The sequence below is a fragment of the Moschus berezovskii genome, chromosome 20, assembly GCF_049115385.1.
Source record: "Moschus berezovskii isolate FMDL1 chromosome 20, NW_MosBer_1.0, whole genome shotgun sequence".
In the NCBI taxonomy this organism is placed as follows: Eukaryota; Metazoa; Chordata; class Mammalia; order Artiodactyla; family Moschidae; genus Moschus; species Moschus berezovskii.
In genome coordinates, this window is record NC_142479.1 from 65,373,598 (window position 1) to 65,390,424 (window position 16,827).

Here is a 16,827-nt window from a genome sequence, read left to right on the forward strand (position 1 = left end):
TAGTTGCTCATACTCAAATATGAATTAGTTCCTTGTATTTTGTATGTTTTTCCTATACACTGTTTATCAAGTTGAAGAAATTTATCCTTCTACACCTTATTTGCTGAGAATTTTTTTTTTTTTTTAATTTTTAAAGATCATGAATGGGAACTGAATTCTGTCCAATGCCTTTTCTGTATCTATTGCAATGATCATGTGGTTCTGTCTTCGATTTTACCAATATAGTATATGACACTAAGGGATTTTAGAATGCTAATTCAAACTTGCAGTCTTAGGATAAATCCCACTTGATCATAATCCTTTTTATATGTTGCTGGTGGACTTGGCTTCCTAATAGTAGAAAGATTTTTGTGTTTACAATGATGAGAGATATTGGGATGAAGTTTTATTTTCTTATGCTGTCTTTGGCTTTGGTATCATGGCAATACTGGCTTCAGAATCCGCTGGGAAGTGTTTCTTCCTCTTTTCTGGAAATGTTTGTGAAGGCTTTGGATTAGTTCTTTTTACGTCTGACAGAATTTATCAATGAAGCCAAGATGAAGTGGGCTTTTCTTTGTGGCAAGATTGTTAATTACTAATTCAGCTTCTTTTCTTGTTATATGTCCATTCAGACTTTTCATTTTTGAGTCAGTTTTGGCAATTTGTCTATTCCTAGAATTCTGTCCATTTCACCTAAGGTGTCTAATTTTGTTGGCACAAAGTATCAATTTAAATTTTGTAAGATCAGTACCAAGTCTTCTCTTCATTCTTGATTTTGGTACTTTGTATCTTCTTTGTTTTTTCTTGATCAGTCAGTCCAGCTACAGGTTTCTCAATCTGTTGATATTTTTCAATTAACTAGTTCTTGGTTTTACTGATCTTTCCTGTTTCTATTTCATTGACTTCTACTCTAATCTTTATTTCCTTCTTTTTGTTCACTATGGGCCTAGTTTGTTCTTCACTTTCTGCATTCATAAAGTAGAGGTTGAAATTATTGCTTTGAGAGCTCTCTCTTTTTCTAATACAGACATTTAAAGCTATACATTTCCTTCTTAGCACAGCTTAGCTGCTCATCATCACAAGGATTTTGATAGCCTGTGTTTTCTTTTTTAAATTCAAAGTATTTTCTGACTTCCTCTTGTGATTTCTTCTTTGACCCATGGATTACTTAGAAAGCTCCTGTTAATTTTCTATATACTGTTCAGTCACTAAGTCCTATCCGACTCTGCAACCACACTGACTATAGCCTGCCAGGCTCCTCTGTCCATAGGGTTCTCCAGGCAAGAATACTGGAACAGGATGCCATTTCCTTCTCCAGGGGATCTTCCTGGACCAGGGATCAAACCAGTGTCTCCTGCATTGGTAGGCAGATTGTTTACCACTGAGCCACGAGGGAAGCATCCCCCATATACTGTACATGGAAAGAAAGATGGAGCCAAGGAGGACTCCAAAGATTAAGAGTGGAGCAATTGGAAGGATTAAGTGCTCTCTCAAGTAAGACAGGGATGAGTGCAGGCAGAGTGGACGTGGGGACAAGAGCAGGAGTTAGGGTCTGACGCTGTAGGGTGAGGATATGGAGAAGGCAACTAGATATGCAAATACTGAGCCTTGGGAGCAGTCCAGGCTGCAAACCAAAACTGAGGCGTCTTCTGGGTATGTATGGTATTTAAAGTCACAGGACTGAATGAGGTCACTAAAGGCGTGAGTTTAGACAGAAAGGAGAAAGTTTACACAGTGAACGCAGAGACGGTTTCATGAAGGAGACAGGTGTTAGGTATGTCAGGACATTCAGAATTTGATCTGTCAAGCATAGTCGTTGATTCAAGCTTCTATAAAGCCATGGGTGTGAAACAAATGTCATCACATGATAACAGGTCATACCTGTGACTACTGGTGGCACTAATGACAAGATAATGATACCAAGAGACCCAGGTCTCCACACAGACACGTTACAATACAGACATATGACTCAGCCAGGCTTACGGGCCTGGCGTGCTGTGACTCATGGGGTCGCGGGGAGTCGGACACGACGGAGCGACTGGACTGAACTGAACTGAATTGCATATATATCTGTTAAAATTATGTCATTAAATTATCCATGTTACTAAAACAAGATCTTTTCCCCCACACACCTGTTTTTTCCTTTACCCATATGCTTTTCTACTGTTCTCAGCCATTTAATATGTATCTCTTCTAAAAACTGTGACATGAAAGTAAAGAAGCAAAACTGTTATCCCTCCAACCAGAGAACCAAATAAAAAAACAAGAGAATGTGCCTATTCCAGAGCAGGTATCTGAATCTCTTCACCTTAAGGGTCTGCAATGTTCCTTCAAACACTCTATGCTGAAGAACCAGAAGACACAATAGAGAAGAAAATTGGGTCAAGTGAGGAAACTGCTTTCCAACTGAAATGTGAGATTCAACAGGAAGTATCAGGAAAGACAGTTATCACATACTGCTCATATATATCAAAGGCAGCTTACTGCTAGCTTACCCTATTAATAACTAAAGCACTCTAGTAGCAAGAGGACACAGATTTTTATAAAAATGTCGTCTCACTTTTAATAATCTGAATCAAAACTATTGCAGAATCCCTTTAAGCAGGCTTAAAATTTTCAGTAATGTTAATTTTCAAACAATGCTTTAGAAAAACCTGCTGCTCTGGCAGAAAAGAAGTTAATCCATGAGATTTCATGAGACCTGCATTTGTCTTGCCGACATGCTCCTGCCTCAGCCACCATTCTGGATGTCAGAGTTAGAATTCGGGGAGAAAAGAGAATTTACTACCAGGTTTTTCAAACAGAAATAACATTTCTCATAAGCACATCAAAGTTGCTTTTCTTTCAATATACTTTTAGAGCCCAAAATGATTCTATTTGGGGCTATGATCCCATTTAGTTCAGTTCAGTCGCTCAGTCGTGTCCGACTCTGCGACCCCATGAATCACAGCACGCCAGGCCTCCCTGTCCATCACCAACTCATGTGATGGATTTTTAAAATTAAAACAGACCAAATGCCACACATCAAAATTGGGGCCCCAAGACCTCTTGGAGAATTGGGAAGCCTGGCGTGTTGCAGTCCGTGGGGTCTCAAAGAGTCGGACATGACTGAGCGACTGAACTGAGATCTCTTAGATCTTCAAAGGTAATAGAAATCACTGTGTCCATCTGAATGAAGGGGAACAACTAAATAGCATGGTCACAGCAATCAGGGAACCGTGCCCTCTCCAAGGTGCCCTGGTTTCCTCATCTGCTGATGAGAATAAATTAGGTAATAGATTAAGTACCTGAACTTGGCATGTGATAAGCACTCAAAAAACTATAGCTATTATGAAGTCTGGAATCCTTTCTCCACCTGTGACTTTATATCCTCAGAGCAAATAGGCTCAGCAAACAACAACAGATTGAAATGAAAGGCAGCGCACTGTTCATCCCATTGTCTCAAGACAGACCTGCATTGCCACCTCTGAAATGCAAGGCTTCAGGAGAGAAAATATTTTTAAAAATTCCTATAAACACGAAAAGAGCAAATGAAAAAAAAGGGGGTGTGTCATGGCAAAGACAAGTATCAATAAAAAGCAGGAAAACTTGAGAAATCCTAAAGGCTAAATTCTGAAACCAATGCTCACTAATGTGAGACTTAGCTGAAAGACCACAAGAGAAAACCGCATTTTCTTAGGCCATGGGATCTACATAACCAAAATTCTGCCATCAGAGGTTAAATAGAAGGCATGTATATAAGCTAATTAAATAGCCACATTTAATAACTGTGCTAAGGGAGTACTTAAATTACAAGTCAACATAAACTAATTTCAAGAAAAAGAGTTTTCAATATCCTTCTAAAATTCAATCTGACTTGAAGAGTCCCCCTAGAGGAGAACAGAAAAATACATCTAATATATGCTAACCAGATATTGTGGATTGGCCAGAATGATCCTATTAATTATAACACTCATTTTTCCAATGGCTAATATATAATGATAGTCACCTTATCTGTGAAAGGCAAATCAGGAACTATACCTAAAGTTCAAATATCCATAAGAAATATCATGTTACACCTTTAGAACTTTGTGGGCAGCGCCCATAGACCTGAAAAGATAACTGCCCATTCCTGCAGGTGTCCACAGAAAACAAGGTGCATTGAGGATGGTTAAGGTTTCCTGTAAATACTGAAGATCTGTCTTCTCTCTTTTTTCAATCAATAACCCATGTCCACAGAGTTTACAGTGTATCTGGGACTGTTATATAAAGTCTGAGGTAAGATATTTTTACGGGGGTGGTACTAAGAAAATTTGATTTCGTTGACAGTACTCACCATAATTAACAGCAGAACCCTATTATTACATGGCTCATTACATACTGGGATTTATGCTTGTGAGTCAAATCTCTATACCAGAACCTCAAAATAAACTCTCCTAAAACTGCTATATTATGTGCTATCTTTCTCCAATCAGCATTTTAAAAGGACTCACTGTTATGTATTAAACAGTTTAACATTCGCTTCTTTATTTACTTAATTTAAGGCCTCTCTCAAACAGCCCAGGAAGAGCAGTGAGCCCTCTGTTTCTGACCTCTTAGAATTCTTTCTTTCCAACAGCCCCACACCAATCATTTGGTATTGTTTTGTCCTGCTGACTCTTCCTAACACCTTTTCAGTTTGACCCTACCATTATGCTTGTCTAAGCTCGCATCACCTTCCACAGACAACCACAACAGCCATGGTTTTCATGCTTCCAATCTCCCCTCCAACCACCTGCTTGATGCAGTTTTCAAATCTCCATCTGGTTCAATGTCATGCCCATCAACAACCACCAAAAGTTCCTAACCAGCCAAAAAGAATGGAGATGCTACCTATATTGCCCCTTCTAAACTTCAAAGTCAACATAAAACCTCCACTTATCGCTAGGTCGCAGGGGTCATTTACTCAGTAAAAACACTGGGTTCCAGCTGCTATGGTTAGGTACTTGCCGAAATGGTCCCCAAACATGATTTGCCCATCTGTCTCCTTGTAGAATATCCCTTCCATCCATCCAAATGCTACCAGTCTTTCAGGACCCTTTCAAGTGATGTCCTGCCTGACCACGGTGACCCACGTGTTCCCTCCCTCTTCTGAGTAACTGGGTATTCTCTGCATTCCCAAGTCCCTCTCACTGAACGACACTATAGGGTAGTACTGAAGGGAACACAGTGTTTGGTGGTCATGTGAGTGGGAAAGGCTGACAAGGCTGAGGAAGATAAAAATTCCTTCTGCTGCTGGACTTCTCTCACCATTCCATGTGGTAACGTGCAGCTTCAGCAAAGGAGGCGCAGAACACGGCTACGTAATTACACACCGCGATGGACGGCTGTGAACTCAGGCAGCTTCACGACATTTAATTGTCACCTCAGTTTTTTGCTTTGTTTTCCCTTGTTTGCTGCCTGTCCCCATCACTAAGGACACCTCAGGGAGGGCAGTGAGAGGTCAGGCTTCGCTGTGGCCACTGAATAGAGAAGGTATTACATTTTTGTGGAGTAAAGGAAGGACTGACATGAGCAGGCTTGGGCTTTAGAAAGCAGTTCTAACTTTGGCATCAGAGAACCCAGACATGTTATTAAGGCCCTGACTTTGGGCAAATTATTCAACTTCCATCAGCCTCAGCTTCCCAATCTAGAAGATGAACACAATAACAGCACCTACCTTACCAGCTGCTACTGAGGAATGAGTAAACACTAAGTGAACTGGTGGGACACAGACCAGAGGAGAGAGACTAACCAAAAAGTCATTCAAATAATCCAAGCTATTCACCCACGCATGAGGGCCGTGAGGCAGACTGTCCGAGTGCAAATGCTGGCTGCACTTTCTACAAGCTGCAGGGTCTTTTACTTCCTTCTCTGTCCTCCTTTCCTCCTCTGTAAACAGAATTAAAGCAACCATCTTCTGTGAGTGTTATGAGGATTAAATAAGATCGTAATGTCACGTCCTTGGCACACTATCATGCTCAAATGTCAGCTGTATCTATTTGAAGATTATTTTAACACTGAGGCCTGGCTACCTGAAAGGATGCTTCCTAACCCCCAACACACACACACACACACACACACACACACACTTCTCCACTGTCCTCAGACACACACACACACACACACACACACACACTTCTCCACCGTCCACACACACACTTACACTTCTCCATCGTCCTCAGACACACACACACACTTCTCCACCATCCTCAGTGACTCCAGTGTACTTGCTTCCAAACAGCAATCACTTGTTTCCCTCAAAATCTCCTTTAAAAAACATCAGGCTCCAGAAGAGCAAAGCCTATTGCTGTAAATTCCCTTCCCACACACTCTTTCCCCTCCCCCTCTGCAGGTCATATATAGTGTGAGAAAACACAAGGTAATCAAAAGAGTAATTCCACCTCCCCTCCCATTGTAACATCTGTTCACAGCAGCAAAGGTTGGGGAGGTGATAAGTTTTGCCTCTGCTGCTATTTGCCTGTTTCAGACCTTAACTTTAATTCCTGGGTACTATCTTAAATTATCAATTTATTAAAAGAAAAATTAGAGAAATTATCTTCAGTAATAAAAAATAAACTACGCCTTTGCCAGGCTCAACCCAAGTAACTGATTTTAGTTGTGAGAAATCTAATCCTTAATAAGCTGGACTGTATACATAAAATGAATCCAGCAGAGCACACACTCCCAATATGAACTCTGACACTAGCCAGCCTGCCCATTAGTAAGAGACTCAGTCACAGGCAGGGGTTATCCTGCTACTGAGAACAGTTTGATTTGCTATTGTGAAACTGTAGGTTTGCATTTCAGGCCTTCAGAGGTAGGACATTACAAAGATATAAAAGTGTAATAATTTCTAAAACATTCTAAAGAAGGAATACAGAGAAGGTCTTTAGATTAAAGGGAAAAAAAGAACTGTCCAGGTGTGTGTATTCTAAGGGATCACAGGGGATCATCTGCATTTATACAAATAGATGATGTTCACAGAAAATGCCCTAACATTGCAACAAAGATGAGCTGACATGTCCGTGTACTCTTCCATTTTCATATTTTTGTACAAAAATGGTTTTTAAAGTTGTGTCAAAAAAGGTTTATGAAGAAGTAGAGTGGGGTCTGAGCCACAAGGGACCAATCTAGCCCGCAGGTTCTCTTCTCTGGAGGAGTGGCTCCATGGGACTCCCCTCTCTGGGCCCTGTGTGCAGGGCCCAGCAATCCGATGTGTCTTTGGGCGGGCCGTTCCCCAGCAGGAAAGAAGTACTGTGACAAAGAGGCAAACAAGGAGAGGGAGACCCTGGGGCGGACCCCCCGCTGCTCATTTCCCACAGCCAATGCTAAGAGACTGGTTTCAGAACCTGTATTCGCGCCCACCCTCAACCATCACTACATCTTAGAAAACCAAAGTCCCAAGGCGGGGCTGGGACTCAGAGAGCCACACAGAATATTGAGAGTTCAAAACAGCAGTGAGCGCGGCTTTCCCAAGGCCATTCCTTCTGTTGCGGTTTGCAGCCACGGAGGGCTCAGGAGGGTGCGAACCGCTATCTGCGCTGCAGCAGGGACGTTTTATGGCTGGATGCCCAGATTGTCTAGCTCTGCACACAGCTCTATAGGCTTCTGAGGGCCACAGAGGAAGAATGCATTCTTAACAAACAGCTCACCATCCCTGCCATAGCTTCTTCCCTCTCTGAAAGCATCTGTAGCCAAGAAGAGAATTAACTTTAAAACTCCAAAAATGGCACAAAGGGTCTGAATTTTCACCATGCTTTTAACGTGCACATCTTTCTCATGTCCCAGTTGGAAAAGTAAAGATTCATATTTCACTTTTCATTAAATTTTAAGTTACATTTCAAGTACATAATTTGCACAACAGAAAAGCTACAAGATTATTTTACTCAAGTTGTTCAAACAAGTTCACTGGGCAAGAATTACACATTTTTTGGTTTCAATGTCACACACACAATCTCTACATAAGATTTTATAGTTATTTCTGATAACAAGTAACCTTTAACTTTTTAAGTAATTATATTCCTGAAGAGAGGTGTGTATAAGTTACCTGGTTCTTTAAATGTTTATGACTGAGAACATTTTAAAGAAAGCTTATTGTATATTATTTTGCAAAGTAAAGAATACTCTGCTCATGAGTGCACAATTATTTAAAAGCTAATTTGCTCAACTCAATACTCTTTAATAACCTATATGAGAACAGAATCTAAAAGAGTGGATATATATACACACACACAGACACACTCACACATACAACGGATTCACTTTACTGGACAGCAGAAACAAACACAACATTGTAAATCAAGTATACTCCAACAAAAATTTAAAAAAATGATAAAGCTAATTTGTAAATATGTAACTAGTCATGATTAAATTGGCTTAAAGCAAGAAAATCTGGAAAATGTCCTAAAAAAAAAACTGGTTGCTGGTTCTCACTTGATATTCTTCTTCCTTTACTCAAATATATGACATCTTCAAAGTTACTGAGATGTTAACTGTCAATTGGGCAAATAAAATCTAGTCACCTTCACTATGAAGCCAGTTATCAGATAAAATAAACCATGGCACCAATACTTTTCGAAAAGATTTCCTTACATCAAAAACATCAGAAGACCCTCTGAAATAAAGCTGGGATAAAAAGTAAAAACCCATTTAATTGTCTCAAAATCAGGAGTAAGAAGCCAAAACAGTTTCAGTCAAAGAAAAAAAAAGCAAAACAAACAGAAACAAAGTTACCTGGTTCTTCCCCTTATAACCTTCCAGGCACTGCCTGATCAGGGCCCCACCTCCTGCCCCCTCAGCTTACATCTTCCAAGGCCTTTTATAGACCTGCCCCTTGTTATCTCTGTATTTCTCATGCTTTCCACACAGGCTTCAGTTGCTCTGGCTAAGTAATCTTTGCTTACCCAATCCCCAAATCTTAATTAACTCATATGCTATTGTAATACATAGAACAGCCTCAGACTTCATAGCCAATCTATTTTCTTTCTTATAAAATCTTCTCAGATATCATCTTTACACAATAAACCCAGACTCAGAGGTAAATATTACTGAAAATATATGCATACAATCTCATGGATCTAATTCCTACTGGGGAAGCTTAAAAAAACAAACCATAAAATAGTCTTTTAAATGGTTCTAATTCTCTAAATGTTAAGTTGTTAAAGAAGTTATATGATGTCATAGACATTCTATATGCTCAAATCAAATTACAGAAAAATAGACTTTCAATAGTAATCTCTCTTTTAGATTTAAAATTAGCATCGCATTCTTGAGTCAACCAATAGTTAAGTTTACATTCAGGACCTTATCACCCCCATTTGGAGTTTGGGAAGTAATGCAAACACCCATTCTCAGCTAGTACTATAGGAATTTTATCTTCCATTTCTTTCCAACTGAAAGCTCTCTTCACTAAGGAAAAAGGCTGACCCCCCTCCAGCCCTGACCTCCTCCTGCTCCAGCGTGGTTTTGGAAGTGAGCCAGATGACAACATTCGGAAAAGCACACATTTATCTCAGTAAAGCCAGCTGTTTAACAAAAAGGTGGAGGAGGTGAGAAATACTGTAATTTAAAGTTTCCTATATCCCCCTTACCCATGGTTCAGCTATATTTTAATCACTGGGAGTCAAATGAAACAGTTCACTCTACTTTCCCTCATAATCAGCATTCTCAGGCAACTATTTGTTCCAAAACTCCTAAGCCAACTAAGTATAAACATAAACCTGTTACAAAATAATCTTTTCAAAGTGTTACAACATATGCCACTTGAAAAACAGCAACAACGATAAACACTGTAAGGAGGAAATCCTAAAATCAACACTTACCTGTAACCCAAGTTACTACTAAAATATTTAAGTGCTAGAACCAGGACGAAACAGTTAGGATTAAGTCTTATTATAGCCTCAGTATCAACTTTTATTTCATATCTTAATAATAAATCAGATGTACAAGACAATAAGGTCTTTGATTTGAACAGTAAGTGTGAAAGATAAGAATTGGGCTTTTCAAACTAGATCCACATAATAAAATCAGGTCTGAACATATACACACATGTATACAAACATACATACACACACACACACAAACACACACATATCTGGGACTCGGATCCTTTCTACTTCTTAACAAAGTACTAGTGCCAGCTTGAAGAAATTATTCTACATCACCGTAAGTATAATTTAACTGAAACAATACTTTTACTATCACCACTTTCTGGGCTATCAATTTCTATTGATCCAATGAGAGAAAGATAAGATTCTAAAACCTCTATTCTTATGAAAACACAAATATTAAAAACTTTCTGTAGGAGAAAACTCTGCATCGGTGAACAAAGTAATAACTAATCAGACAATTATCATGTTTAAACACCAACAATAAAATTAATTCGGATAATATAACTGGGCTAGTTGTTCTTAAAAACCCCATTTTGCATCATTTCTCCCAACAAAGCATCCCAGGTGTGCCACACTGAAAGGTGTTCAAAGACCTTCACCACTTCCGTGATTCTGGAATAAATTTCTTCAAGGTGCCCTCTGCCAACAAAGTTCATCTGCTCTGGAGCTAAGTTTTATCCTTTATTCTTTCACATACTATTGAAGGAAGTATGGAGTCCATGCACAGAATGGTTGCACCCCTTACACATTTCAAACTGGCCACCGCTGTCTTCTAAGATCACTCAAGCCACATTTCCAGTGTCTCAACTCATCCCCATAGTTACTCAATTCTAAATGTAGGAAATAACTTGCATAAAATAAGCCTCCTGCGGGGTCAAATTACACTCAGAGACGTAGCAGTCTCTACACTGCGATCATCAAACTGACCACCTACACCGCAGGACACCGCGGCGAACACCGGGTTCAGAAGAAAACACGAACCTCAGCAACACAATGGATTAAACCAGCCAGATGCCTCCAACTTGCAACTAACTCCTTAAATACGCTTAAGCTGGACATCTACAGAGCACCATTTTGAGTTCAGAATCTGCAGTTCATGCCTAAACATAACCGAGCAGACCACTCAAATGGAGGTTTGATCCGACAGAGGTAGAGGTTCGAGACAGTTGCACTCATTTCGCTAAATCCCTGATACAGTCGAGCGCCCAACACCGCTAGAGGTGCGGCCAGGATCTGCGGCTCCTCCGCCCCCGCCCCGCGACGTGGAGGCAGCAATCCTGCATCTTCCGTGAGATTCCCAAAGCTGCGTGTAACCTACAAGCGAAAGATTCTCCACCGAGTAAACGCGCAGTGAACCCTTGGATCCGCATCTGCACGTTTAACAGACACGAATCTATTAACGAATCTCATCCACGAGGCCAAGGGGCAGACGAGGCGACGCACGAGCGGAGGTGGCCCCCGAGGCGCTCCGGTTCCGCGCTCCCAGAGCCCAGCAGCTGCGGTTCGGCTCCAGTCCCTCGTGCGCATTGCCCCGCAGCCGGCTGCGCCGCGAGCAGCCCACCTGATTCCAGGTCCGCGGGAGACCGAGGGGCCCCTCCATGCTAGCAGAAGCACGCCCGCGCTTGCTCTGACCTCCCCAAACAACGGCGGGAGAGGCCCCACACCGAAAACGCCCGGGTTCGTGCATGCCATCAGAAATGCAAAACCCGCGCGGGTGAGTGCTCCCAGAGAACCAATTCCACCAAAGCATCGTTTTACGCACACCACACACGCAACTGCCGTGCGGATCGCACCGGGCACCGCGAGCCTCTCGCCCCGCGCGCGCCCGCACCCGGGCCCCGCGCCGCCAGCAGTTCCTCCCGCCGCCCCGCGCTGCGCATCCTTCCCGCCGGGACCCGCGGCGACCCCTCGCGCTCCGGGCCCGGCCGAACAAAGGCGACGCCAACAGCTCCGCCGGCTGCGGCGGCTCGAGGCCCGGCCCGCGCTCACCTGGGCTCCGTCCCCGGCGGCGGCGGCGGCGGCGGCTCCTCGGAAGGGCTCCGGCGGCGCGGGCCTGGCGGCGGCGGCAAAACCCACTCGAGCGGCCGCCCCGGGGCCTGCGGGGCGCTCGGGCGGTGGGGGCCCGCTCAGCGCCGGCGCCGCGGGCTCAAGTCCCGGCGCGGGCGGCGGCGGCGGCGCGGGCGGGTGGGCGGCGGCGCGTCCCGGCGGGTCCAGGTCCGGCCCCGGCGACGCGCCCTGCTCCTCGCGCCCGCAGGCGGGACGGCGGCTCCGACGCGGCCCGCGATCCGAGGCGGCGGCGGCTGAGCTGGGCGCTCTGCGCTCGGCCGGCTCCGCTCCCTCCGCCTCCGGCTCGGGCGGGCCCGCGGCTGCGGCGGCGGCGGCGGCGGCAGAAGGGCGGCGGGCGCGGGGACGGCCCTGTCAGGGGCGGTGGGGGCGGCCGGGACGACGCTCAGGGCTGCGGGGCGGCGGGGCCGGCGGCGGCGGCTGCGGCTCCCGGGGCCGTCGCGCTGAGGTGCGGAGCTGCCACCGCGGCCATCTTGTTGCTCTAACTGACAAGAACCCCCCTCCCCCCGCTTCAGCCAGACGGGGCGCTCGCGCCCCCTTCCCCGCCCCGCCTTGGCCTCCCACAGGAAGTCGTCCCGGCCCCTGGCACGTGACTCCACCGTATCTGCATACCGGAGGGCCAACTGGCCAATCGGCGCTCTGAACACGAGCTCCGCCCCCGCGCGCCCCTTCCCGGTCCATTGGCTACTTCCAGCCAAGCCACACCCCCTTCTCCCCCTCCGCTTAATACCCTCCCGAGCTGTCTTTGCACAGACCGCGCGGGGAGCGCGCAGGGGTGCGATCGGGTACGCGCTCCGGCTTGTCGGGCGCGGGCGCGTGCGAGTCCCTGGGGCTCTCGGTCTCCTTGGGGTGCGTGGAAACTCACGCGGCTTCCTTCCTCGTCTGAGGATGCTGCGACTCCGCATTAGCGCCCTCAGCCGCGGGGTGAGGGCCCGGCCGTGCGCGTCTGCTTGGTTCCCCCAGCCGGCCCCCCGCGGCTCCCGAGCCAGGGTTTTGCGCGGTATTTTCACTCGGCGGCGCTGGCCTTGTATTGCAGCGGAGCTCGGCGGCTGCACTGGCGCGCGTCCCGCCCGCGCCGTGCACACGCCCTGCACCTCCCCACCGTGCACACACACGTACACGCGCCGGCCTGGGCCCGGGAGCATCCTGCTCGCCGCGCGCCTCCCAGCCGTCCCCCAGTGCACAACCGCTACCCCGGGAGCGCCCTGCTGCAAGTCAAACAAGCCTCGCTGTGTAACCGCCCCCGGGAGACATCCTTTTCCCGGGAGCGCGAGTATTCTGCCCCCACTGGGCAAACTGCTATTGGGCCCAACCCCGGACGCTCCGGCGCCCGCACCCCACGGTTCCTTCCCGGCGCTCTGCACCCGGTAGCGGTCCTCCATTCCGCCGCTCTTCCCATACACACTAGTCATTAATCGTGGGTAAGATCAGGAGCGATGTGCAATTTAAAAGTCCCCTTTTAACTTTCGGTTCAAGTCACGAGAAAATATTGAAACCAAGATTTCTCTCCATTTTCATGAAACGTGGTGGAAGCGGGCCAGCTTTCCGCTTTGTGCAGTGGAGGTTCAGCGGTGCTACTTGAAAGTTGTTCGTGTTGGAGGCCATTCCCTGTCTACGTGTCCCCATCTTGAAGAGCAGATAATGACACGCTACTTTCGCAGTGCAATTTTGTTACCGCAAGAGTCTTGCTTTGAAACGTCCGTGGATGAACGACACACAACAAATAACCCCGTCTCCTTTCCCTTCGGGGTCCCGTGAGCTCGGCGCACTCCTTTCTTCTTACTGCCATATCTTAAGCTCCCCGGTAGTCAGAGTCACAAACCGCTCTCTAAAATCGTCTTCAAATGTCTGTGCTGGGTACTTCCCCTGCTGAAAACCCACATCACTTAGAAGATTGATGTCAGCCCGAGTTGACATAGAGACTTCTGCCTTTTCCATTCAGTGTTTTATTTACGTTAATTTTGTTCTTGACTTCGGAGAAACCTTCATCCTTTGTAGTTCTCAAAGATAAAGGTATCACATGCTCCAGGAGGAAGCGCAAAATAATAATATCTTCAAAATATTTGGCATCCACTAAGATTGCTAAATCAATGAGGAATTCAGATACCTTGGTGAACCCATCATTGCAATAAGCAGAACTTCTCCTTTTGGAAAACTGAACCAAAATTGAATGATTTAATTTTTATGCTTGATGCTGAATTTCTGATTGTAACCTGTCAACTTTTCTCCATCTTCTTTTTACTGCCCCCCTCAATCAGCTAAACCACACAAAATAATTGTCCTCTCTTGTTACACTGTAAGCACCTGGAGAAAAGGCCACACTTAAGTTGATCATAGTTTCTGACCCAAAAATTAGACTCATGTGGGTCTGTAACAACAGAATTCTCAAAATTAGAACTGATCCAGGAACATTGCGGTATGACAGCCGTGAGTGTGGAGATTGCAGTGTCACTTCTCAGTGGCTATTTGGGCTGAATAAAGTCTGAGAAACCCCCAGGCAAAGTTGTAAAATGAGTCCGTGCATATTTGGGGTCTGTCATCCCTTTATCAGCCCTGCCACTACCACCTCATAACTAAGGTATGGGTTGCAATCTATACAAATGGGCAACCCCCATAGAATTACATGTAAAAAGATTAAATATTCAGTGTCACTCTTAAGTTAAAAAGTCAAGTAGTTAAGGACAGGTGGAGAAGACCTAGCTGGATGCATCTGTGAGAATATGAGAGGCAGGCCTGGGATAAGTGTGTGGACGGTTTGGAGATGAATTTCCATTCCATTCAAAGAAGAATCATAAGAGTTGTCCATAGAAACCCTAGCTTGAAATGTAACAAGATCTGTGTCTGGTTTAAGCAGAAATCAAGGTGATCACATCCTCATCTCCATGGATATTACAGAATAAATGATTGCATGGGTCATAAAGGTTGAATTAGCTCGTATGTACGTACATACATACATACTTTGTCATGTTTGACTCTTTGCAACCCCATGGACTGTAGCCTGCCAGGTTCCTCTGTCCATGGAATTCTCCAGGCAAGAATACTGGAGTGGGTTGCCATTTCCTTCTCCAGGGGAATCTTCCTGACCCAGAGATCGAACCTGTGTCTCTTGCTTTGGCAGGCAGATTCTTTACCGCTTGAGCCACCTGGGTGAATTAGTTCAGCGGTTCCCAAAGTGTGCTTCCTGGACCAGCAGCATCAGCATCACCTGGGAGTTTGTTAGAAATGCAACTTCTTGAACCCCATTGCCAGGTCTACCGAATCAGAAACTTGGGGGGCATCGAGGTATCTGCATCTTTAAAAATATATATATTTATTTATACATGGCTCCGTTGGGTCTTAGTTGCAGCACATGGGATCGTTGCAGTACATGGGGCTTCTCTCTAGTAGTGACAAGCAGGCTTAGTTGCCCCAGGCACAAGGGATCTTAGTTCCCAGCCAGGGATCAAGCCAGCACCCCCTGCCTTGCAAGGCAGATTCTTAACCCCTGGACCACCAGGGAAGTCCCATAGGTATCTGCATCTTAATAAGCCCTCCAGGTGATTTTGATGCATGCTAAAATTTGAGAATAAAAAACTAATCATAAAGGACACCTTTTCTCAGGGTCCTGTTTGCCTGTGATACTGCTTCCCCTCCACTCCCAGCTACTTCTGACCACACAAGACTGCTTTACTTCCTCCTGAAGCCCCTCTTTCCCTGCTTCTACCTCCACTGATTCTGCAAGTAGAATTTGAATCCTAACAGTGGACTCTAAAAGGGAAAAGTTCCAAGACTCCAACAAATGATCGCTTTCAGTGAAAATGTAAGGAAGCAGAACTGCTTGTCACCAAGCAGATAGCTACCGATTTGGCCATAAAAAATGTGATGACTGGGACTTCCCTGGTGGTCCTGTGGTTAAAACTCCATGCTTCTGATGCAGGTTCAGTCCCTGGTAGGAGAACTAAGATCCCACATGCCACATGGCACAGCCAAAAAAAAAATGTGATGAACTTAAAACCTTTCAGACAGGGCAGAGAGGATGGGGTGGGTGTTGGTTCTCAAACTCTGTTCGTAATAATCACCACAGTAGCTTGTTTAAAACACAGACTCGTCTGGGTCTAAGGTGAGGCCTGTGAAGTTGCATATTTAACCAGCTCCCCGAGTGGTTCTGGTGCAATCATCCTCCCACTTTAACCCAGGAAAATACTGGAGTGGAGACGAAAATCTTAAGATGTGAGCCAGGCTGAACCTCAATGCCACTGTCACTGGCTGTTTGACCTTAGGCAGTTTCCTGGCCTCACACTTCTCCTTTGTACTCCTCCCTGAGTTAGAGATTCTTGTTGAACGATGACTGAACCTGTGTTATGTGCCAGGCGGTGGACTGGGTGCTGGGGATTTAAAGCTGAAAGCCTTGGCTTATGATTACAGTACATACACGGTGCTGAAGAGGGCAGGAAGGGAGATCCAGTTCACTCTGGAGTGCTCAGAAAGACCACCCGGAGGTCTTGAAGGATGCAAGGGGAGCCACAGTTAGACGGCTGCAAGTCAAGAGCTAATGGAAGAACATTGAAGACACAGGGAACAGCCAGGAGAAAGGAGATGGAAGAGAGCACCTTCGCTCGTTCAGGGGGCTGCAAAGGTCAGTAGAGTCAAAACAGCTCACATGATGGAAAAGTGGGGGAGGTGAGCAAAGGCCAGATCATAGGGAGCAACTCACGTCACATTGAGGGTGTTAGGATTTTTCCTGAGGGCCTTTGAGTGCTTCTAAACCTTATTATACCTGGCTGTCCTAGAGATCTCTTTGAGAACATTGGGGATGACAGGGAGAAGAAGGATAAGACAGGGAAGAGGAGGCAGAGGCGGATGGCAAAGTCACACAGCAGGGAGATGAGAAACTGTGGAAGGAGCTAGAGTGACC

The 16,827-nt window shown here is 45.4% G+C and overlaps 1 protein-coding gene across 2 annotated transcripts in view; it reads right to left on the minus strand.

Annotated features, from left to right (window-relative positions):
- The window catches only part of TNRC6C (trinucleotide repeat containing adaptor 6C), a 118,355-nt gene extending 106,068 nt beyond the window's left edge, over positions 1-12,287 (minus strand). Inside the window, exon 1 of one of the 2 annotated variants that reach the window (XM_088829296.1) lies at positions 11,859-12,287. The gene's annotated coding sequence lies outside the window, so the exon portion shown is untranslated. The remainder of the gene's footprint in view (positions 1-11,858) is intronic. The other variant, XM_055408479.2, reaches the window with a different exon arrangement.
- Positions 12,288-16,827: the final 4,540 nt, after the last annotated feature.